Source organism: Ursus arctos, unplaced genomic scaffold (assembly GCF_023065955.2).
Source record: "Ursus arctos isolate Adak ecotype North America unplaced genomic scaffold, UrsArc2.0 scaffold_5, whole genome shotgun sequence".
NCBI classification, from domain to species: Eukaryota; Metazoa; Chordata; class Mammalia; order Carnivora; family Ursidae; genus Ursus; species Ursus arctos.
In genome coordinates this window covers 80,615,528-80,641,064 of record NW_026623067.1, presented here as the reverse complement: position 1 = coordinate 80,641,064, position 25,537 = coordinate 80,615,528, and the positions used below count along the sequence as shown (strand labels likewise).

Below are 25,537 nucleotides of genomic sequence, written 5' to 3'. Positions count from 1 at the left end.
TATCCACTGCCCTAAAGTAACCTACGGTTTCATTGTAATACATTTACACTGTGGTTTAGTTCCCCCTTGAGAGGGATGGCTGCTAGGAAATTTCCGCTAAAGATCATACATGGCCTTAACCTCCCCCTCCCAACCTAGGGGAAGAGACTGCCAGGTGATTGGAGAACCCTCACACAAAGACCGCCCCAATTGTGAACCTTCAAGCTAAATACAGATAAAAGGAGAACATAGCCTTAACTCTGGTGCAGTTGCCACCTCAGGGCCTGACTTCGTCCCTGTCTTTTCTCTTTAACTGCTATGGACTCTGGGAAACAATCTGAGAGAAGGGGGTGAGGCGGTGGGTTAGCCCCGTGATGGGTATTAAGGAGGGCACGTATTGCATGGAGCACTGGGTGTTATACCCAAACAATGAATCATGGAACACTACATCAAAAATTAATGATGTACTGTATAGTGACTAACATAATAAAAAAAATAGTAAAAAAAATAAAGAACTGCTATTAAATTCTTACTTGAGAGTTTGGCTCTGAATTCTTTCTTGGCAGAACTGAGGTGGGCCTGGAGGGAAAAGATCCACCTTTGATATTTTCAGTTTTGAAAAGGCTTGCTTTGTGGCTTAAGCCTATAGTAAATGATGATAAAAGTCACATATGTACTTAAATAAGGTTTTTTGTGTTACTGATAAATTCACTGTTCTCTAGCTATTGCATCAATTCCTCCTTTTTTACTGTGCAAATCTCATATCCTTACTGATTTTTCTGCCTTTTTTATAAAAGTTTTGAGAACACTGTCTTAAAACAGTCTCTTACTTTTGAGAATTTCCTTTTTTTTTTTTGTTTAAATTTTTTTAATTAAAAAAAATTTAGATTAATTTTGCCAGTTTCCAAAAATATTTTGAGTATGTTATTTGTTGCAAATTAATTTTGTATTTAAATTCAAGATGGTGGACTATTTTCATATTATGAAGTTTCCCTTTTTCTCAAATAATACCTGCATTCAAGTCTATTCTGTCTGATACTACTTTGATTAAGGTCTGCTTATTATAAATTTTTAAAAATGTATTTCTACTTTTAATATTTTTGTATCCCCAGGTGTAGGATGAATCTCTTATAAGAAGCATATAGTAGGCTCTGCATTTTTTTTTAGTAAATGCTGACCATCTCTGTCTTTTAACTGAGATTTTTGTCTTTTTCCATCTTATGTAATTATTAAGAATCAACAACATGCTGGTAAATGTTTAACGATATTCTTCCAAAAATTATATATATACAAATTATTTTATATATTGTACTGATATAAAAAAATGTAGAATACAATTTTTAAATAATACTAAATTTTAATACTGAACTATGTAAAACAATAAATTGCAGATAGCATATTTATTCTCACTAAATACTATCATTGCTTTTTGCCAAACTGTCGTTATCTGCAGCCAAATTATGATTGCAAATGATGATTCCAACATAAATGTTTGTTGATATTTTTATGTTATAAGACAAAGTGTAACAAAAAAACATATGTCAGAACTTCACTCTTGTCAATAATATGAACAACTTCTTTGCTGAATTAAATGATAGTTTTTGAACACTGGAAGAACATTTTCTTAAAATTTTGTGTGATTTACAATGAATATAGACATGACACACTTGAGTGTGCATTATTGTCTCATTATTGTCATTCTGAACAACCAGCAATGCAATAAATGAAGCCCTGATTTGTACCATTTGTTCATTTTTGTCATGTAAAGACTCCACCACGGCAGATTTCAAGCTATTGACACGATGTCACTGACCATGGTGTGGCCAAGTAAGCGCAGTAGCAAACCATTCAACGTCACGTTTCCACCAGATACAAGAGATGTTAAAAAAAAACAAAAGCAGAAAGAAACCTAAAGGTTACAATGAATGGTAAAATGTAGTAAAATAATTAAGAATGGTGGAGTGTAAGCTGTGGTAAGACACCTTCTCAATGATGTAGAAGTGTCTGCTCTATTTGACGTTTTTCTCAGTTTTTATGATATGAGAGACAGATTACTGACTTTTTCATAAGGTGACATATTTTCTCCATATGCTAACATGTTGCATGTCAAAAGGAAAACATTCCAGAATTCTGATTTTTTTTGGTAAATATCTTATTACGCTTCCAGTCAGGTGAGAGAAATTTCCCATTTAAGTATGATGGACTACTTCATGAGTTCCGTGTGGTCTGTCACAGAACGTAATAATCTCCTTGATAACGGACTTGCTATAGTAATATTTTCCCCACCTCCCCTCTTTTTTTTTAAGATGACAACCTTCTTTTGCTTTAGAATGGTACTGAAGTCACAAATACAATAAAGACATCATTTTTTTAGGACCAAGTACATTTGTAAAATTGTTTTAGTCTGCAGAATGGTTTAGGAGCAATTTGTCAGTTGAGCCAATGTGATTACACATTCAATTTTATGACTATTACCTTCCTTTACCAAATAAACAAAATAATTAGAGAAAACAGTGAAGTTACAATCCATTTAATACTCATAAAACCTTCCTGTTGATGTAGCTTTAGAACTGGGCAACTGAAGTAACTATCCATCTTGCTTTTAGAGTAATTGCAGTTTTAAATGTGATCTCAGAGCAGAACAACCCCTGTAATTAACCACCTTGCTTTTGGAACACCTTTTTATCAGTGTGTGTCTTTGAAGCAGAACTAAAAGGAAATAAAATAATTTTCAGCATACTATTTTTTTTCCTGAAGTAGTTTGTTCCAATTAATTTGCTGAATATAGGACATCCAGTGAACCACAATGTTCACGTTACTTTAATGCACTAAAAGCATGGTTCTGTTCTCCACACTTTGTATTACTTTCGCCAAAAAGAGAATTATTGCTATCAACTATTTCCACAAGGTGTATGCTTCTCCAAGTGTTTTATGAAAGGTTTTATTATATTTTACTTTTACCAGTCTTGAGAATGAGGCTAATATGATTCCCCCATTTTATTGAGGGGTTCAACATCTATTTCTGTATGTCTTCTTTGAAAAGAACTGAATGTTATGTTTTGGTCATCATTTATATGATGGAATGAATAGATCACATTGGATAAGACAAAGCAAGTGTTACATCTCTGGTATTTTGCAACCCTGACTGCTTGAATTATTCCTAGGACAGTGGCTGTTCTCCAGCTGCTCTATGTCAGGTGTACTGTCTAAGGCTATAATTCTGATACAAGGCCCCCTAAGTTAATGACTGATTTTAAATGAGCTAACAAAATATGGTAAGGACTAAAAGGGTTATTTTAGGGCAATTTTTAAAAGTGGAAAACAGAAGAGATTCCTTTCTCTTTGCCATGATATTCATTAGCTAATAAGTTTTTTTTTTTTTTTACACGAGTCAGTAAATAAAATGTTTGGATCTCCTAGAGAAAAGAAATACTCAATATAGTCACTTAATTCAATAAAATTAATACATATTATTAATTTATTGTTTAATTAGTTGACTTTCAAAATGCCATATTATCTTCTCATATTGGGCATCATTCTCTGAGAACATTGTTTGTTAAAATGTTATAGGAAATTTAAAAAATTAACAGTCCATTCAATCAAATATACATTTTCAAAATGCTGAAAAACTTTTTTGACTCCAAAGTGCTCTGAGCAGAGGAATATTTAATTTCCTAATTTTAACAAATATTATCTGAATATCAGATAATCAGATCTGAACTGCAAACGTATTTCAGTTCTTTGCTGATGAGGTCAATCTCCTTCTACAGGTAGAAATTTAAGCAGTGATTCAAAAATTTCAATGACTCTCCACCCATAGCATTGATTTTTAGGGCAGTCAAACAAACTTAATCACTGCTTTTTCCTCTGTCTGCGAAGTAGTAACTTGTTTCCTTCCTTTATATGCTAGACAATTGGCAGTAATGATAACCTCATTCTCTTTTGAGGTTTGAGATGTAGGCATCCTCTGCTCCCTGACAGAGATGCTATGCTACAAAGCAGACTTGTTGTTAAACAGCTCTCTCAGTGATAGTTGACAAGTTCAGATATGCAAAGACAGAGTAAGCATTGCCACCAGGAAAATGAATGATTCCTTGGCAAAACAAACAAACAGCATAGGCCCTGTGACCCACAGAGCCAAAAACTCACTCCATGGCTCCACCTATAAAAATCCTTTTTTCTCAACTCACTAATTCTGTTTCGCCTTCCATATATTTAAGGCTTTCCAGCCCAATGTCTAATAAATCTATGTTCCAGACTGTGTTCTCACAAACATCTCAACACTTTAATCTCACTCCATCCTACTTCACCCACCCGCACAACTTGTCTATGCTAACAGTTTCCAGCTCCTCTTTTGCTCACTCAGCTTTTCTCTATAGACTACACTAGCACTTTTTCTTATTTCTCTTCACGTTTTTCTCCCAGTCCTGCATTACAAAAAGCTCAAACCCTGTCTGCAAAGTTCAAATCAGAAGAAAATGAGTAGAAAGTTTAGAAGGTGGAAAAAGGGAAAATGCATTTGTTAATATATTTGTTCCCTTATCAAGGCCAACTGGGGGGAGGGTATTAGTTTTATGTAGTGTAGATGGAAATTAAAAAAAAAAAAAAAGACGAAGAACAGGACTCTTCATTTGGTGACTTATAGCCAAATGAAACACTAGCAATTTTGAGGGTCACAGTAGATACGCATAATTTTCATGCTGCTAAGGAAAAGAGTGCTGAGGTACAGTCCCTAGGTCATTATGCAAAATCAATTTACAATTTCTGTGAACACATACTGGACCTTGGAAATCTTGTTCCAATTAAAAAAATAAAACACATAAAACTTAATCAGTTGCCTTTAACATTGATCACCTGATACCAAATTAACATAAGATGATAAATGGGATTTGGGGTCAGAAGACTTGGGTTTAATCAGGCCTCTTCTCCATGTTCACTCTGTGGGTTCAAACAAGTTTCCATTAATTGCTTGAGCAGTTTTCTTAGATGTAATGAGAAATTTCTCATTAACCTTGAAGAATTGCTGTGAGACTTAAACATAATGTATACTAAGCATAGGTGCTTAGATACAGAGCATAATACAGACTATCTGTATAGTTAGATACAGAGTATCTAACACTTGGTATGTGCTTGATGAATGACACTAAAATTTCCTATATATTTGGTTTTTTGATTAATTAAATATATATTTAGGTATACATGGAAGTTCATTTATGCATTCCCTTATTCATCAAGGATACATTTGTTTGACATAAAACATGGGTGCAAAAATAAAGAATACATGTATTTCTCATTATTACCTTTACAGTGATGTTTGCTTTTTGTTCTTCAAAGAAATCCCTAATGTCTAATGGAAATCTGAAAAGGAAAAGGATAAGAAAAAAGTGAGCTTGTTAAAGATTACTCACCAAACACTGCATGAATGACTATCCTTGTGTTATAACTCTAAACACCTTGATGAAAGCTGACATAAGACTTCTTAAAATTAAATTATAAATGTGATTAAGCCAATGATCATTATAAGAACATTAATTAAATCTGCCACTTTGGGCCACATGATCGAATTTTTCTTTAATAAGTTTCATAGGTCAAAAGCTCTCAAATGAGCTAACCAGAAATTCCTGAGCAGGTGATCACATGAACTCTCAAAGTCAATCGAGCGGTGCAATATGAAATTAAATTCCATATTTACACACACATCTTTTATTAGACATGTATTTACTCAAATTACAGAAAATATTGAAAAGCTTGAATGAAACCATGCATGTTATCTCTGCTTAGAGTAAAGAACACTTCCATGAATTTTTTTTTGAGGTAAAAGTGCTGTTTTTCTGAGCTCAAGTAACCTCAAATTTTCATCACCAAAGTGAGCATTATCATTTTAGATTGGCAAGATGTTTTTTGCTCACTCCTAATCTTTTAATGTCATATTCATTGAATAAAACACAAAAATTCACATTTTTACAGGTGTTTATCTAGTAGGTCAGGTATATATTAAACCTATACCCTGAAATAGTTGAGAAATGAAAATACAGAGATGTCCATTGTATTAAGTGAATTTAGAGAGAAGGTAGCATGAACGTCCTAAAATATACTTTCATTTTTGAGGATTTTTTTTGTGTTGCCTCATATTGTCTGCATTTCTATCACATATCAGTTCATGCTTACCCTTATGACTAAATGTAGTTCAAAAAATATGGTTTGAGTAATTTATCTGGAAGAAAAATAGCATTATTTGGTAAATGAGTTAAAAACTTAAGTTAAAGAATGAGCAAGTTACATCTACTTCCCACTATACTCTCCACTAGCTGAAGCCAAAGGGCTAAAACTAGAGGTGAGATTAGTAGGTACTCAGTTAATATTTATTATTAATTAACATTTAATTAGTTGTCTTTCAGAATATCATGTTGATTATTTTTTCCTTTTGAGCATCATCAAAATGACAAATTTTGTGTTAAAATGTTGAGGAAATTTTTAAAATAAGTTAAAAGTCCATCAAATAATATATAAACCCTCAAAATGTTGAAGTTTTTTTTTACCCCAAAGTACTCTGATTGTAAGAATAATTTAATTTATTCATTTTAGCAGTTTGTATGGGTTGCAGTAATCACAATTTATAAAACTTTAGTTAAAACAAGAAAAATATAGAAAGAAGATTTATAAGTAATTTTGGAGTTATTACAACTGTCAAATCAGAGTTAACTTAATAATTTCTACCTTCTTTCTTCATTTTTTAAATGTCTAGAGCTTAATATTTTGAATCTTACAGGCTCAACATCTAATATTTCTTTTTTGGTTTTATACTGGCTCTATTGTGACCACGGGGGAATGTCTATATCTCCATATCTATATGAGCAGATTGTCCAAGGAAAGCAGGGTAAATCATCCTGGATAATAATCAGGGCACAAAATATAAATATATATATATTTACTTATTTGAAAGAGAGAGTATGCTCATGTGCGGACACAGGAGCAGAGGTGGGGGGTGGGAGAAGAGGCAGAGGTGGTGGGAGAGGGAAGGAATCTTAAGCACAGTCCAAGCTCAATGAGGAGCCCAATGGGACTCCAACCCAAGACCCTAAGATCATGACCTGAGCCAAAACCAAGAGCCTTGGACACTTAACCATCCAGGCACTCCATGGCACAAATTATATTTAACAACAAATTTCAACAACACAATTTGGACCCCACTGTATTAATTTTTTAAATGTAATTAGTTAACTAATTAATTGATTAATTTTGCTATTTACATTCCAATTTACATTTTAGGATGGAAATCTGGCTCAGTCACTATGGAATATTTTAGCAAAATGCATTGAAATAATAGTCATTTAAGCCTAAATGTTTGGGGGCAGCAGCCTTTCCTAAGTGCTCTGAGGCTCCTTTAGCAGCAAAAGCAAGTCTAGGGACATCTCCAATGTACCATTCCTAATACATTGTTTTCTTTCATACCTCAGCAATCAAGTTGAGGTTCTTAGACACTGATCTACCAGAGTAATCTTCAGTTGTAGACTTTGTTCTGTATTTCAGTTATAAATATGTGGGAAGAAATGGACAGGCTCAAAACACCAGATCTAATGTCCCTTTAGGAATACTGCTGGGAACCAAAGCAACTTTAAGAAAGAATTAAAATGGCATAAATAGTAAAGCAGTATCAGTTCAGTATTTTAGTAGGAAATTGGATTAGAAGAGTAAAGTCTGGTTGATATTGGGATTTACTCCATGTACTTAAAAAGTTTTACCTTGCAACTGAGTTCTATAAATATGTTTAGATTAAGTTTATTAAACTATTTATGACAATAAAAATCATCCAAGTACTTTAGGAGATTATATTAACAGATAAATAAGGCATGTGATATTCACTGACAAATACAATTACATTGAAAAATTATATTTCTTCAAGTATCTTATAAATTACAGCTTTTAGAGTAATGGATTTTTGTGTTATGCTTTCAGTAATATTAACTATATTGTCTACCTTTTACAACATTTAACATATTTTATTTTGCCAACTGATGGTAACCCATAATTTATTCATATTTATTTATATGATTGTGTACATTTGAAAATTATTGAAAAAAATGATTCATTATATGATACAAAATAATACAAACAAAACTGTTCTATTTGATTCACTAGATTTTTAAGGAAATATATGCAGAGAATAAACTATATCTATATCAGATGATACCAGTTATTTAAAAGCAACGTTTCTGTAACTTACTCTGCAATTTATTAACCTATTGTTAGGAACAGACTAGTTCTTTGATATTAATTCATGAAACTTAATTTGAATAATTCCCTTGCTAATTTATTCATAAAACAGAAAGATAATAATGATGAATTCTGCTTAGTGTTTTTCACATGTCATTCAGTACTTTGATGTACTTAAAAAGTAACTATGAAAATGGATAAATATTCACTCAAGGTTTTGATCTCTCTAATACAGACATTTTCAAATCATTTTGAAAAAAAACTTTAGAAAAATAGCTGTGACTATAGTCTACTCAGATTATTCTAACTTGAAGTAAATTTAAAATAATATGTAACCATAAAAAGGCCCAGGAATTTCCCCTGAGAAATGAAGTAAAACCATAATTAAAACAAAAAACTGTTAGACTTTGAAGAAAAGCCAAACATTTGTATTAGGGTGATGCAGTAAAGTGCAAAGTTAAACAGAAGTGACTTAAATCATCAACTAGGTGCATTTTCTGCATTTGTGCATTTTCAAATGTGTATATTTCAATAAAAGAAAAGGAAGTAAATTGTCATGGAAAGAGGACATGAATCTATTCCTGTCATCATACTTACAAAGTGAGAATAAGTCCTAAGGGGTAACTCCTATAGGAACTGACAGCATTGTGAACTTCAAGAGTTTTCCTGTGTCATCTGAATGAGGGTAGTCTCTGTTGAACATTGGTTTAAGTGGTCCATAGTAGTCACAATGATTCCCAGTCTCTTATACAGTGAGTACAGTGATTAGCAAAATCATTTTTAGCAAGAAGCATCCTCAGCTACATGTAGAAAATCTCTAGATGGGGAATGGTACTCTGATTAACACATATCAAGGTCACCTTGCTTGCCATTTATGACTTGGGTAAACAGAAGAACACAGAACCCAGGCTTCAGGAAAGAAAGAAAGAAAAGAAAAGAAAAGAAAAGAAAAGAAAAGAAAAGAAAAGAAAAGAAAAGAAAAGAAAACCCAAAAGAAAAACCAAAAAAACCCCCTGCACATTACACCTCTCAGTCAAGCAAGAATGGAAAATCTGTGACCCAGGATTTATTCACAGGAAGAGTGACTAGACAAAGGGTATGACCTGGAATTGGCCTATACCCTAGAGAACTGGGTAAAAAGAAAATGTGTAAGTGGATTCTGGAACCAGTGGGAAAGGATACAATGTTAAATACAGAACCCACTGAGCATACAGAGAAAAACAACTTTCCAAAGCAAGTATTCCCCAATTGAGGTCATTAAGAAAATATTACAGTCAGAGACAGAAGGTGGAGTAAAGAAATATCAGTGCACAGAGGGAAAGTCTTTTATAGCACACTTGTGAATTCTGCTAAGAGCAAAATTGTATCTGCGAAGGGAGCTGAACAGGCTTTGACAGTAATTTGCTTCAGTCATTATTATTTGTGAATTAGTGTCCTGTGTGGTAAGAGCAAAGAAATATTTCAAAATACATATTTCAGTTCTGAAAATGTAGGCTTATTTTAACACTCCAGTTCATGATAACTCTTGCAGTAACTCAATAAGAGCTGCAGACAACTAGAGGAGAAAAACACATCCACATGATGAAGTCAGATATTCATATCCCACTCATTTAGTTTAAGAAATTTTGAAAACAATAGCTGTGCACAAAAATATTTCATTCTCTCCTACCAGAAGTCATTATTTGTATTTAAGTAATAATTTATGTGCTAAGTATGTTACATTCCAGTGTGTTCCCGTTCCAACAGACAAAACTGCAGGGAAATAACTACACAAAAATGCTTGAATGAAGAGGACACATAGTCACATTCCCTGTTGTGACACCATGCATAAGGGCTTAAATCAAAAAGATTTGCAAAACCAAGTGTTAGTGAGGATGTAAAGCAAATGGAATCCTCACAGATGGCAGAGGAGAATGTGAAAGGACACTACACTTTGGAGAAGGGCATATATCTACACTGTACTCTGCAATTAAGCTCCGTGAAAATACATACTCATGAAAAGACTTGTACAAGCATATCGGTAGCAGCAATATTCGTAAAAACTAGCAACTGCAAAAACAAGCGAAGCCAGAACAGAACAAAACAATTGTCCATTAACAGGAGAATAGATAAATACATGTGGTTCAGCCACACAATGAAATACTACTGAGCAATAGAAAAGAATGAGTTTCTGATTACTGAACCTCAAACTGTAAAGCATAAATTTGAATGAAAGAAGTCAAACATGAGAAAACAAGTAAAATTAATTATTGGTGATAGAGGTTAGAAAGTTTGAAATGTTGCAGGAAAATAATCAGACCGGCGACAAACCAAGTAACACTTGGAGAAGTAGGAGAACTCAGGTTTATTTTATGCCGGTGGACCCAGACAAGCTCGCAACCCGAAATTCTGAGCCCCGGGCAGCAGGGTTACGGAGCTTTTATAGGGGAGCGCAGGGGGTCAGGTACCAAGGGCTGTGCTGACTGCTGGTGGGTGGGTTTAAATTGGGCGGGGTTGCTTTAGGAGGAACATCAGTTAGGGCAGGGAGCCTGTTGCGGGAAGCCTGTTACAGAAGCAGAAACAGCTGATTATTTCTTGCTTGCAGAGGGGGCTTCTGGTTATCTCTCACTATTGTCAGTAACTTCCCACCTTTTGGGGCCTACTGGCCTGGGCCTGCACTTAGTAATCCTCCTCTTCACCACTACTGGGTATACCAGGGTGGGGAAAGTAACTATAAAGGTACTTTGAGGAAAATTCTGGAGTGATGCAAATGGTTTGTTTTGCTTTGCATGGTAGTTAGATGGGGCTATGGAATGGTTAATATCATCGAACTGAACACAAGACCTGTGCATCTGATTGCTTGAAAATAGATCTTGATTTTACCAAAGTTTAACAAAGTTTGGGATATAAGGGCACTATTTTGTGCTTTTTGGGAAAGAATGTGAATCAGCAAAGATATCTCACTGATCCTTATATTCATGTTTATATATTTTAGGACTCTAAGAAGATACTTAGTTTGGGGTTTTATAGCTAGTTTCTTTCAGTTATGATAAGCTTTAAAAAGACAGGTATAGTAGAAACATAATTAAACTATTTCCTTGAGGTGAATTGACAAAGTAGACTTATTTTTCCTTGAGCCGATGGAGGATATATTATTTAACTTTACCTACTGTTGTTAGCTATTTTAAAGAAATATTGCCCTATTTTAGTGTTCAACGGTCTGTAAAGGTTTCAAGGTTGGGAAGCAATAATTTCCTCAACCAAATTTAGTTTCTCAATATAATTTGGCCATATGCCAACATTATATCATTCAGGTACACTTTATTGGCAAATTGTTTTGATATATCTTTGTAATCTAAGAAAAAGCCATGTTGCTTATGAATAGAGGCAGAAAGCTGTTTGTGTGGGATTGCTTCTTCCTGCCTCACCATAGAATTTTATCAGCTGATAAATATTTTGAATTTCATCCGGTGTATAATAATCTGATGTAAATAAATGAGCCAAACGGATAGTTGATTTTAGAGGGAGATTCTAAAAAGTAAAATCCAGTAAATCTAGATGAATGAGTGGTTTCTACATACCACAAATATTGTATATTAAAGATTACAAAAATTATGAAACACTATCAACCTTGAGCTAACAGACCACTAATTCTAAATTGATGACAGTTTTGGTATAAAAAGGCTTCAGGTCCTTTGACTAAAGAACCTTAACTCTGCTTTAATTCTAAGGAAACGGAGAGTTTTTGACATACATTGATACATTGGTCTCACTGCACAGCAACAGTTGCAGGGAGTAGGGCTGGCTGATCATAGATCCTGACGTGCTTCTAACATGCAACCATTGGCATATGAAACCACTGGCAGCTCTGAGGGCCTTTCAGGAATCTATTCTTTTTTTTTTTTTTTTTAAGATTTTATTTATTTATTTATTTATTTGACAAAGAGAGACAGCCATCGAGAGAAGGAACACAAGCAGGGGCAGTGGGAGAGGAAGAAGCAGGCTCCCAGCTGAGGAGCCTGACATGGGGCTTGATCCCAGACTGCTGGGATCATGCCCTGAGCCAAAGACAGACACTTAACAACTGAGCCACCCAGGTGCCCCTCAGGAATCGGTTCTATACACAAGCCAGGATAAAGGTAACTATGGACGATCAAATTTGGATACGGCAGCAGTTAAATGTAACATTTCCAATTATTATTTAACAACTCTGAGTCTTGTTTTCCTCATATGCAAAATCAAAGCATTGAATCTATTGGTCATTGGATTCCTCTCAGATTCGAAAATTCTTTCATGACGTCTCTCTGTATGATCTCCCATAAGAGGTGAGTAAGTTTAGCTTCTTTTCAGCCTTCCCTTCATTTTGGTATTGACTTAGCTTACTTTTTTGCAAAATGTTACCTATCCTTGGGAACACAGTACAAGAAAACCAAAATTATCAAATGTAAGTCCTTTCCCCTCGAATGCCTCCTTTCAATTTTTCTCACCTTAGGAACTGCAACAGAAATAAAATAAAATGTTTAAATATAATGAATGTGATTCCAACTGTCCCTATGCCTGTACTACATTTTACTTACGATTCTAGCAGCTGAATCTGGGAATACTCCCCACTTTTTTGTTTAGGGGCAGTAACCGCATTGAAAAGTTAAAAAGTTATGATTCTATACCCCTAACATAAAAGTAAACTTTTATGTTTCCTGCTATTTGAATCATCGATGGTGAACAACGGTCTTCAAAGGCAAGAAACAAACAATATCACATATAGTCTGCTTGATCACATGTTTGAGGGACATCTCTCTGAGCAGCACTGATGAGGGGGCAGAAGGCTAGCTGAGGACAGGAAGACGCTGACACCCCCCATCCCCACCCCATGGGATATATGTGACATTCCTCAGGCACTCCTGGCTGCTCTAAAGGAAAAACAAATAGTTAATTTATAGAGATTACAGTTCTACAAAACAGAAGTCTCCCTCAGTTTACAAAAGCCTTAGCAATTTACAAGAGCAAAGCATTCCTATCAATGCCCTAACTTCCAGAACAGAATGTAGATACAATTAAATGTCCTTATAATCTGCAGCCCATTGACAAATACTTGAAGTGGACAAAGTGTAAAGTTCCTCCAGGAAGCTCCCAACTATCCTACTGTTAATGTCTTACTAGAAGGAAAACCACCTTAACTTGACCTCTGGCAAGGCCTCAGGTATCTTGTTTAACATATGAAAGCTCTTTCAAACCTCCCTTTTTCCTCACCTCCCCCAACCCTATAGTATATAATCAGCCACACCTCACAACCTGGGGCAGCCCCTCTTTCTGCCCACTGGTCCTGTTCCGGTGCTTTAAATAAACCACCATTTTGGTCATTCCTGATCACTGCACTGAACCTCACCTATACTCCAAAACCCCATCAGCATCCCTGGGAAACCAGTCCTTTTGTAAGATTCAAGTGCATGGTCCCTCTCTTGGCATAAATGATATCCTGAGAAAGACATTTACATATACATTTTCTGTATCACTGAAGCTACTGGGTGAAAAGGTCAAACACTGAGTCTAAGGAATGGACCAGGAAAGGGAAAGGATGAGTAAGCAACGGAAGGGCAGCATCAGCAGCAAAACAGGTAGACAAAAAGCAAGCTCTTTATAATCTGAAAGCCAACAAGAGAAGCAAAAGCGAATCAAAGAACCATATTTGTGAGAGAGTATAGGGGAAGAGAGACAAAAATGAAACAAGATGAAACCAGAGAGGGAGACAAACCATAAGAGACTTAACCTTAGGAAACAAACAGGGTTGCTGGAAAGGAGGGGGTGGGGCAATGGGGTGGCAGGGTGATGGACACTGGGGAGGGTATGTGTTGTGGTGAGCGCTTTGTGTCATGTAAGACTGAGTCACAGACCTGTACCCCTGAAACAAATAATACATTGTATGTTAATAATAAAAAATAAATAAAAAGAAAGAAAAGAAAAGAAAAGAAAAGGAAAACGTGGCAAAAAAGAAAGCCAATAGGAGAAAAAAAAAGGGTCCATAATGATTTGAAGAAAGATGGCAATATCTTTCTTTCTTTTTCTTTTTTTTTTTAAACTTTACTTTTTTATTTGTCAGAGAGAGAGAGAGAGCACACCAACAGGGGGAGCAGCAGGCAGAGGGAGAAGGAGTCTCCCTAGCAATGTCTTAATAGAAATATATGTGAGCATTTATCTACAAAAAAAAAAAAAAAAAAAAAAAAAAAAAAGTCCAGAAAAGGACAAAAGCATAAGGGTATGAAAGGAAATAGGAAATGAAACACCAACTTCGTCATTTCTCAGTAAAGTGTATTCAGTTTGGCAATATTGCCTATACTCTTGTCAAGGAAATGTCTTTTTCATTTTTTGATAATCCCAATTTTATAACTCTGTATATGATATTTTGGATTTGGGCTCTTTCCTCGAGAGATCATTGTTCACACGTAATGAAACAGATGTCAAGTGAAATAGAAGACAGTTATCCACTCAGGGAAATGGTAATGAATATCAATGTGAACTCCCACCAAACACTAAATTTAAACATTATAATCTTTAAATGAACTTTTAGGTTAAAAACTGTATTGATTTAAATAGGTATTTTTTTTTGCATGTTTACATTTGGTTTTCTTCTGCTTCTACGTGTTCGTGATTTCTCAGTACCCTCTCCAGATGCTGGAGGTGGAGCGGAAAGGTCCCACCCTCTAATCACCTGGTAGGTTCTTCTCTTGGCAACCAGCCTCCACACTTGGGTGGGTCCAAAACTCGCTCATTAACATAAAACACCTTTATAGCTCTCTCCGCTTAGGAAATTCCAAGGGTTTTAGGAGCTCTGTGCCAAAAACAGGGACGAAGACGAAACACATATTTCATACTATAAGTCATATCATTGGGAGTGAGAGATAAACCTTAGAGGAATTAAAATCTGGTTCCAGTGACTCATGAGACCCTGTCAGTTCTGTACAGTTCCTATGGTTTACCAGGAGAAGTCATCCTTGAACTATATGAGATATACTAATACCTCTCAAATCAAATATGTTGGGTCTACTTATTGCCTAAGGCAATTTGAATTGGCTTTTTGTTGCTCAAAAATAAAACTTCTGACTATTACAGTTTTATTTATAATGGCAATGAAGGTGAAATTCTGGCATTACCATATTAAATTATGGCACTTTTATACAGTGGAATTTCATGCAGCTATGAAAAATCACATTAAAAAATAATGGTCTAGACAATTGTTTACATTATAGTATTATATGGAAATCAGAATACAAACAATATGATTCTATTAGTTGATGCTAAAACGTTAGAACTTATAAAAAGAAAAAATATCAAAGGGAACACACGTATTAATAGCTGTTGCCACCAGATAATGGGATTATGTTTGATTTTTTATTATTCCTTACTCTTTTCTCTTTTCCAACAATGAACATATATTGCTTTTATAATAAGAAAAATAATTCACTTTATTTGAAATGCTCTTGTGATTAAAAAGCAATTTAAGCTTTACAAAAGGAATAGATAATTCACTTGTTCTTAGCAAAAATAACAGCCAAAAGAGGACACTGGATTATATTCCCAAACTGTTTTTAGATAAAAATGTTAATGAATCTCTCTATATTTGTTTTTCTTAAAAGGTTCCAGTTTCTATTCAAATAAAAAGCAAATGTAAAATATCCAAATTTAAGACAATTTTATATCAAGAAAAATCCTCTTTTGTCTCATGTATTACTCCTCTAGTCCCCAAGTACCCTCTCTAGTGTCAGCAGCAAAATTGTCTCGGCATTTTTTAGGAATCATACAACTGCCATGAATTTGTAATTACTGCAACTGTATTTTGTCATCTTTTGTTCCAGCAGATTCAACTATTTTTAGTTCATACATTCATGATATGCAAATGTTAAGTACCTCAAGCTGATCTTAGGTGATGACAGACTGAAAAATCAGCCTGTCACTTCTGGCTGGATAGAAGCAGTAGTCATTTCACTGTGAGCTAGTGAGATTCACAGAGTTAAACCACAACATTTACTTAGCTCCTATGTGCCAAACAATAATCCGTACAAAATAGGAGGATACTTGAGAAATGCATAGCATTTTTTAATAGTTGTTTTCGCTATCATCTGTAGAGTTCCTAGCAGTAGATGTCAAGAACTACACTGATTGATTTACAAAACTCTTGAGTAAGTGTTATTGTCATTCCAGAATCGGGTTCTTTGGGTTTGGGAATAGGTGATTACAAAGCTTGCCAGAGGTAACGTGAATAAACAGAAGCAGCTGTTGGTCTGCTGGGCTTCAAATTCTGTACATTTTAATGCCTAATACCTTCGTGAAATCTATCATATGTAATATATAGGAGGCACGCACTCTCTTGGCCTATAGTTTGGACTGTGTAATGTGTCTCATTCTACTCACAGTACTAGTCTGCCTTACCTACTAGTTAGTGATATGTTAGCTATAGGTTGGAAACAATATACAGAGGGACTTGTTGGGTGCAGTCAGAATGTTGGTGTTTAATGGTAATATAGACAGAAGATGGGAAATGGGATAAAGGATGCACTAAGAATAAATTTTAGAAGAGGCTAAGAATGTAATGAAACCCCAATCTTTTAGAGACTAGTTTCAGAACTGATCTGTGACTCAGAATATGTTGAGCCTGTGGATACTTGCAAGACTGTGTGAGTAAATGGCACTGTGGTTTGGAAGGGGAGTGGAACAATATAACGCAATGGCTTAGAGAAGAATTATAATACCCAAGTTCAAATCCTGGTCCGTCATGTATTTGCAGCATGAACTTGGGAAAGTCAATTTTCCTCCTCTGTTCCTCAGTTTTCTCAATTGTAATAAAAAAGTGAGAATAGCACATTTCTCATAGGGTTGTTCAGAGTTAAGTTAGTTACCATAGCACTTAATCTAACATTTGGCACATTGTATACATTTGATAAATGCAGCTCTTTGACCCATGAAGATTCTTCTTGGTATGGAGAAGATGTATCCTACAGCTAAATTTTAAAGCTGCCGTTATTTTTTCTAAATATGGTAAAATATAAACAATATAAAATTTACCATTCTTAAGTGTATACATTAAGTTATATTAAATATTTTCACACTGTTGTGTGACCATTACCGCTATGTATCTCAAGAACTTTTTAATCATTCCAAACTGAAACTCTACACCCATTAAACAATTAACTCCCCGTTGCCCCCTCCCTTATCCCCTGATAAGCTCTGTTCTACTTTCTATGTATTTTACTATTCTAGGAATTATACAATATCTGTAAGCTCGTATGTTTATATGTATATAGGTAGGTAGGTACATATTAATTTGGCTTACTTTTTTTATTTGGACTCTTCCACAAGAATATAAGCCACCACAGTGCAAATATTTTGTCTATTATCTTTACTAATATTTCTTCAGCTCCCAAAACAGTTTATGATACATAGTTGGTGCACAAGAGATGTTAGTAAAACAAGTGAATACAAGAATGCGTGTTAATCTTTCCTTTTATGTATGCTCCAAAATTCCCTGATAATAACCACCATCTCTTTTCCCTTTTCCCCACCTTCACATCATGAGAAGTAAATCCCTCTCAAAAGTGGAATTATTTAGAAAAGTCACCATTATGAAAAAGGCAATACCCAGTGTGGACAGCTCAAACCCTCATGCATTGCCAGTAGGAGTAAAAGTCATGCAAACATTGTGGAAAACTGTTTGATGCTGCCTACTAAAAGTAAATATATGCAATACTAAGAACATCTATTCCACTTATACACACATGAATGTATTCATTTCTACCCAAAGGTCTACACAATAATCCTCATACCAACATTATTCCCAGGGTGTGAAAACAAAACAACCTGAGTATCTTTACAGTAGAACAGATAAAGGAACGGTGGTGTGGCTATAAAGCTGAATACTCTTCAGCAAGGAGAATGAACAAATCTATAAATATACATGGCAAAAGTATCATCTAATAAAATAAGCCAGACACACAAAAAAAGGGCTTACCGAATTATTTTTTACATAAATTTTAACAATAGCATAACTCAAATTAATGTATGGTGTTAGAATTCAAGACACAGGTTGCCCTTTGAAGGATGAGCTGGGTGATGACTGATACAGGGAGGGAGAGGGTTTCTCATGTTTTAGTAATGTAGTGTTTCTTGATCTGGATTGTGGTTACACGGGTCTGTTGACTTTGTGGATATTCAACAAACTATCCATTTCAAAAATATATTTAACTTGTCTTTGTGTATAAAATACGTGAATAGAAATGTTTACATTAAAAAATGATAGATTTTGCAAAAGTTTTTTGGGACAAAAATGGTGTTGATGTTTAGCTTACCTAGTAAGTTCCACCCCTGTTCGATTTTGGTTTGATGATTCCATCCTATAGTGCCACTTTCCCATTGTCTGAGAAGGAGGCATTTTACATTTCTTTCTTTTTTTTTTTTTTTAAAGATTTTATTTATTTATTTGACAGAGATAGAGACAGCCAGCGAGAGAGGGAACACAAGCAGGGGGAGTGGGAGAGAAGAAGCAGGCTCATAGCTGAAGAGCCTGATGTGGGGCTCGATCCCATAACGCCGAGATCACGCCCTGAGCCGAAGGCAGGCGCTTAACCGCTGTGCCACCCAGGCGCCCCGGCATTTTACATTTCTTTCACATATTTAGTTCTTGTTAATTTATAGATTAATCTAGACAACTAGCACCGTAGCCAAGTTAAACGGTTATATAAAAACTGAAGGAATTCAGTATCTACAGAATACAAGTAGCATCACAGACTAAGAGAAACTTTTAGATTAGATTCTTGTAAGACTGTTATTATATTTTTATTTTAGAATATGTTTTATTTAGACCATATCAAATTCTGCATAAATTGGATCACTAACTTGAGGTCCTATTCTGATACATTTCCAATAATAAAACTATATAAATGGCTATAATAACAATTTCATATATAATAGTTATATTTTTCTAAAAAAATAATTTTGCTTAATACTTAGATTTGCAATAGTCATCATTGGGAAAGTAAGTAAACCACTGTGCTGATTCTGTATTAATGATTGTATGTAGTTGATCATTTGATAGTGGACTGAGCAATTATCCATCATGGCTTGGGGAATTTCTTTATGCCTCTGATATAAGAAATGTAAGAACTACTTTCAAAAATATGTTATTGGAGGGTGCCTGGGTGGCTCAGTTGTTAAGCATCTGCCTTTAGCTCAGGGCGTGTGGGATCGAGCCCTGCATTGGGCTCCCTGCTCCACTGGGAGCCTGCTTCTTCCTCTCCCACTCCCCCTGCTTGTGTTCCCTCTCTCTCTGGCTGTCTCTCTCTCTCTCTCTCTCTCTCTCTCTCTGTCAAATAAATAAATAAAATCTTTAAAAAATATGTTATTGGAAGTATTTTCTGTCGGGTAGTAATCTTTTAGATGACTTTTTGTATACTTAATAAAGAGGATATGAATCCAGGAATGTTTTAAAAGCTGATAGTAGGGGGCACCTGGGTAGCTCAGTTGGTTAAGCTTCCAGCTCTTGGTTTCAGCTCAGGTTATGATCACTCTCATGAGACTGAGCCCCATGTGGTATGGAGCTCTGCGTTTAGTGGGGAATCTGTTTGAGATTCTCTGCCTTTCCCTCTCCATCTGCCCCTCCCCCACCACTCCTGCTCATGCTCTCACGTATGCTCTCTCTCTCTCTTAAAAAATAAATAACATCTTTAAAAAAATAAAAATAAAAGCTGATATTAGGTACATGATTTACTCTACAAATACTGACTGAACCTTTCTTGATTTTATGACGCTGAATCTAGTTTCATGTGAAGAAAAAATAAAAGTTCTTTCTAAAATTAACTCCCTATTAACATGTAGGACTCCTTAAAGATACATTTTAATAGTCAAAGTTTTTCCTTCTATTACAGAATCCTGTTTTGGCAAAAATCAAATCAAGAGGCCATTTGCGTACTCACACATATCCATAGGAAGGACACCCAGAATGAAAATATTTTCTGTATATAAGAAGCATATTCAGAAATGATTGTATTTTTAGATAGCATTTAAATTTTTAACTAAATAGTTGATTTTTATTTCTTCAATTCCCTATTATAAATTGCCTAGATAATTTCTTCTGTTTACAATTTCCTTTCACCGGTATAGAAATTAGAATTGTCTAAGGTATGGAATGCAAATTCATTAATTAGATTTCCAAGATTAGAGTTTGCTAAATTTTTAAAATATTTTCTTAATCTGAATATAATCTTGTAACAAAATTCATCATTTGAAGAGTAGAGTTTGATGAGTTTTACAAATATACAGAGGCTTATAAACTCTACTAAAATCAAGATAGAGAACATTTAATTCACCTGAAAAAGTTTTGAAGATGCTTTGCAGTCACTTTTTTTCCCCCACAACCCTAGATCTTAGTAACCATTACTCTGATTTCTATTCCTATAATTTGGATTTTTCCAGAATGCCATATAAGTAGACACATAGAATATGTGGTCTTAGTGTCTGGCTTTTCTATTTTGGGTAATGATATAAGGCTTCATCTGTGTCATTGCATGTACCTGCAGCCATTATTTATTACTGCTAAGTACTAAGCCATTTCACTGCGCCATTTATTATGGCAGAATACTATGCCACATTTTGTTCATCCATTTACCTCTTGATGGACATTTAAGTTCTTTGCTATTTGGATATTATTAGTAATGCAGCTATAAATATTTGTGTGCAGTCTTTGTGGATATGTTTTAATTTCTCAGTCAAATGCCTAGGAGTGGAATTGCTGTAGAGGCATGACAATAAATGTCTAATAACCAGCTTTCTGGAGGGCTGTGGGAGGAGAAAACTTAGATTTGTAATTTTGCTGATTGTCATAGTGCAAATATTTCCATTGTGACTGATTTCACACTACAAACAATACACCCTGAAGGCAAAATGAGAAGAGATGAGCACAGAAAACTGCTGTAAGGCCAGTGTAAGCAAAGTCTAGAACACACATCATAGAACTGCTAGTTTAAAGAGTTAAGTGAATATTTAACTATAAGAAACTTCCAAACTGTTTGCTAAAGGAGTTGTTCATTTTTATATTTATACCGGCAGTATATGAGAATTCCACTATCACTTGGTCAGGCTTTTTAAATGTTAGCCATTATAGTGTTAGTAATATCTCATTGTGATTTCAATTTGTCGTACCTGATGACTAATGATAGTGAGCATCTTTTCATGTGCCTATTAACCATTTGTATATAACCACTTGTATATATAACCACGTGTATATCATCATTGTTGGTTATGTGTCTGTTCATATTTTGCTCATTTTGTATTTAAATTGTTTGTATTTTACTATTGAGTTATAAGAATTCTTGAGGAGCAGTTCCAAACTCAAGTCAACACTAAGCCAAGTCCAAATGATGTCAGACCAAAGCATAGAATCCCACCTGATCCCAGTCTTGATTGACTGACCTACTGGTCTTCTGCAGATCCCACAGTGAGTGAAATAGAAATACTTGTTTGTCATTGCGATATTTGAAATTGTTTATTTCCCAGGCTATTTTTGCAACAACAAATTGTTTAAAAAAAAGATTTTATTCATTTATTTGAGAGAGAGAGAGAGCAGGAGAGAGAGCACGAGAGCAGGGTGAGGGGCAGAGGGAGAAACAGATTGAGCAGGGAGCCCAATGTGGGGCTCATTGCCAGGACTCTGGGATCATGACTTGAGCCTAAGGCAGACCCTTAACTGACTGAGCCACCCAGGGATCCTGCAACAACAAGTTCTTAAAGCAAGATTTGGCACCTACAAATGAGTTACTACAATAACAAAAAAATATTAGCTTTGCAACTGAGTGGGAGGTAACAAGGCAACTGTTATAAGAGACTGCAAAATGGTTATTCATATTTGGTGACTCTTTGACGTTGGATACATTTCATAGTGCTGAAACATTTGGTGAAAATATTACCTGTAACAACTTGAAAGGATTAAAAATGCATTCAATAAACTTGTGCTAACGGACAAATACATTTTGAGGCAAACTATTGGGTGGGAGTTGACTTTCATTATCTGATTGTGTAGAGTATTAAAAAAATGAACTCTGTTTGTAAATGTAATTAATATAAAATAGAAAGTTTATTCACTCCTGAAATTTCAGCATTAAAAAATGAAAATGCTTCTCACCAATTAAACTTGTCATGAAGACAGCTTTGGGACAAAGATGAAATGTACTACCATAAAGAGGAATCCTCAGGGCAAAAGCCAAGTTATGTGAATGCTTTAACCTTATTGTTAAAACCTTTGAAAAAATTATTTTGCCACTTCATCAATTCTTTAAGCTTTTCAAAGAGACTCTACAAATAAAACTGACAGTCTGTGTACCCAAATTACCTATAATTACATACAGAAAGTGGGGAGGGGAAAAGAGAGAGAGAGATTGTAGAAAAAAAAAATTGTGTGGATGGCTTTTGACACAGAATTAATTGAAATAAAAAATATTGAAATACCACATAATGAGAAAGTCGAATTGACAAAAGTGTTGCAGTTTAGAGTAAAAGCATCTATGGTTGTAAAACAAACAAAAACAAAGACGAAAGGGATGTAAAACAAAACAAAACAGAACAAAAACCTCTAGACCTCTACGGAAGGTAGCAAGTTAAGAAAGTTGTCCAGCTCTCCAAATAGGTGATTCCTGCAATATCATCTTCAAGTGTGGTCTAAGAAGGTAATATAAAAGAAAGTACCTCCTGGAGGGCAGAAGCAAGAGCTGAGAAAAATAATACACTTGAGAGCTACTTCCACGGAATGGAACTCAGCTTCATCCTTGGCATTAAAGATTCTGTCTATATTGTTAAATGGGATTTGGGAATTTCTAGGAAGCCGTGGTTTCCGTATACCTCTATTTCTCACATTTTGATTGGGAGTGTTTATTGTGTTTATCTTATTGTGTTCACCTGTTGCCAATATAAACTGGCAGTGTGGGGCCATATGACATCTTTTTGGTTCATAGGTCACTGGACCAAGAACACATCACAACACACTTGCCATAGGTTACCATTTCTGTATGTGGAGTCTGAGAAATGATTGGATGAGATTGTAGTGGTAACTTGGTGAAGGGGTATTTGGCATGGGGGAGAGAAATATATTTGTGAACAAAAAATGTAAGGGGAAAATGAAATTTTTTGTGCTAATGGAAATGCTCCATATTTTGACTGAGGTGGTAGTTATAAGGTGTATACATTTGTCAAAACTCATCACCTTGTACTCTTACTATATTTAATATAAATTCCATCTTAATAAAGCTATTTTTAAATGTGTGTTAAGGGGCGCCTGGGGGGCTCAGTCGTTAAGCATCTGCCTTTGGCTCAGGGCATGATCCCAGAGTCCTGGGATCAAGCCCCACATCAGGCTCCTCCATTGGCAGCCTGCTTCTTCCTTTCCACTCCCCCTGCCTGTGTTCCCTCTCTTGCTGGCTGTCTCTCTCTCTGTTAAATAAATAAATAAAATCTTAAATAAATAAATAAATAAATAAATAAATAAATAAATGTGTGTTAAATAAAAAAAATAAGGATTTGGTAACTGAAGAAAAAATAGAAAAATCTAACAAACAGGAAGAGTGGAAACTAGAGAAAAAGGCATAAGGAAGAGGCATGTGGGACAGACTGAAGATCTTGTTTTTTTTTTTTTTTTTTAAGATTTTATTTACTTATTTGATGGAGAGAGCATAAGCAGGAGGAATGGCAGGCAGAGGAAGAGGGAGAAGCAGGCTCCCCACCGAGTAAGAAGCCTGATGTAGGGCTTGATCCCAGGACCCTGGGATCATGACCTGAGCAGAAGGCAGACACTTAACCGACTGAGCCACTCAGGTGCCTCCAGACTGAAGATTTAACATATATATGTGCTAGATACTAAACTGTGTCCTTGTGTTCTGAATTCGAATGTTACAGCCCTAACTCCCAGTATCTTAGAAAGTGACTGTATTTAGAGATAGTGCCTTTAAAAAGGCAATTACATAAAAATTAAGCCATTAGGATGGGCTCTAATCCAATCTGACTAGTGTCTCTCTAAAAAAAGGAGATTAGAACATACAAAGAGACAGCAGAGATGTGTGTGTCCAGAGAAAAGGACATATGAGGACAGAGCAAAAGGCAACCATCTGCAAGCCAAGGAGAGAGGCATCAGGAGAAACAAAATTGGCCTTGATCTCCGATTATTAGCATCCAGAAGTGAGAGAAAATACATTTTTTGTTGTGTAAGCCACCCAGTCTGTGGCATTTTGTTACATTAGTCCCAGCAAACTAATACAACGTATGATTTAAGAATCTAAGCAGAAAGGGAAAAGAAAAATAAGCAGTCAGAAAAATAAAATTGACAAACATCTGGCAAAACTTCTAAAAACCACAAGAAGAAAACAAGAATTACCAATATCAGGACCAAAATAAAGTACATCACTACAGATACTCTAACAAATGTATTTTTTAAAAAGGACTTTAATTAAGGACTACTTACTTCAATAATTTTGACAATTTGGACAAAAAGCAAATCTGGGAAAACTATGCTATAATAATTTGATCTAGGAGAGTTATTTTAATCTCTAAAAATCCAATCCATTTATTAAAATATTCTCTGAGAAAAAAATTTTAGGCCCTGATGGTTTTACCCATGATTCTTTCAAATGTTTAAACATATCAAAGTCACTAAAAACTCTTACAGGAATTTAGAGTGAATATTTCCCAAATAATTTTATGAATTCAGCATAATCTTGATCTTTAAGTAAGATGAAGATATAACAAAGAAGACACTCAGCAGCATAAATATAAGTATCACATGGAAATATTATCAAATCAATCCCACTGATAAATAAAAAATTATATTACACGAAGACTAAATTGGACTTATCCTAAAAATGACAAGTTTGTTACACATAAAAAACTAAAACAATATAACTCAACAGATTAATGCAAGAGAAGAAAAACAAAAATAATCAAATTGATAAATTAAAAAGTAGTATTTAAAAATTTCAAATAGATTTATGGTAAAAATTTTACAAACCAGTAATATAAGGAAATTTCCTTAATTTGACAACAGAAAACCTCAAGCTACTTTATATTTACTGGTAAAATGATGAACGCTGAGATGGAAAAGAAGACAAAAATCTTTCTATTTTGCATTAAATTGGAGAGTCTCATGAGAGATCTCCTTGCTAGGAGGGAAAATAAGGGAAACAAAAGAATAAAAGCATTATGATTAGAAAGGAGGAAAAACTTCTTACTTTCTGAAGAGATTTTGAATGTGGTAAATAGAAAAGTATATATACAATAATAAAACTTAAGAATTAATTTAGCAGGTTCATGAATCAACCATTAATTTACTTCCATATATCTA

The 25,537-nt window shown here is 34.7% G+C and overlaps 1 long non-coding RNA gene across 1 annotated transcript in view; it reads right to left on the bottom strand.

Annotated features, from left to right (window-relative positions):
* Window positions 1-2,358: 2,358 nt before the first annotated feature.
* The window catches only part of LOC113255035 (uncharacterized), a 137,310-nt gene continuing 114,131 nt past the window's right edge, over window positions 2,359-25,537 (bottom strand). The window contains exons 4-5 of the long non-coding RNA XR_008957479.1: window positions 5,280-5,337; window positions 2,359-4,917 (exon numbers count right to left, since the gene is read on the bottom strand). This is a non-coding gene — a long non-coding RNA (uncharacterized LOC113255035). The remainder of the gene's footprint in view (window positions 4,918-5,279; window positions 5,338-25,537) is intronic.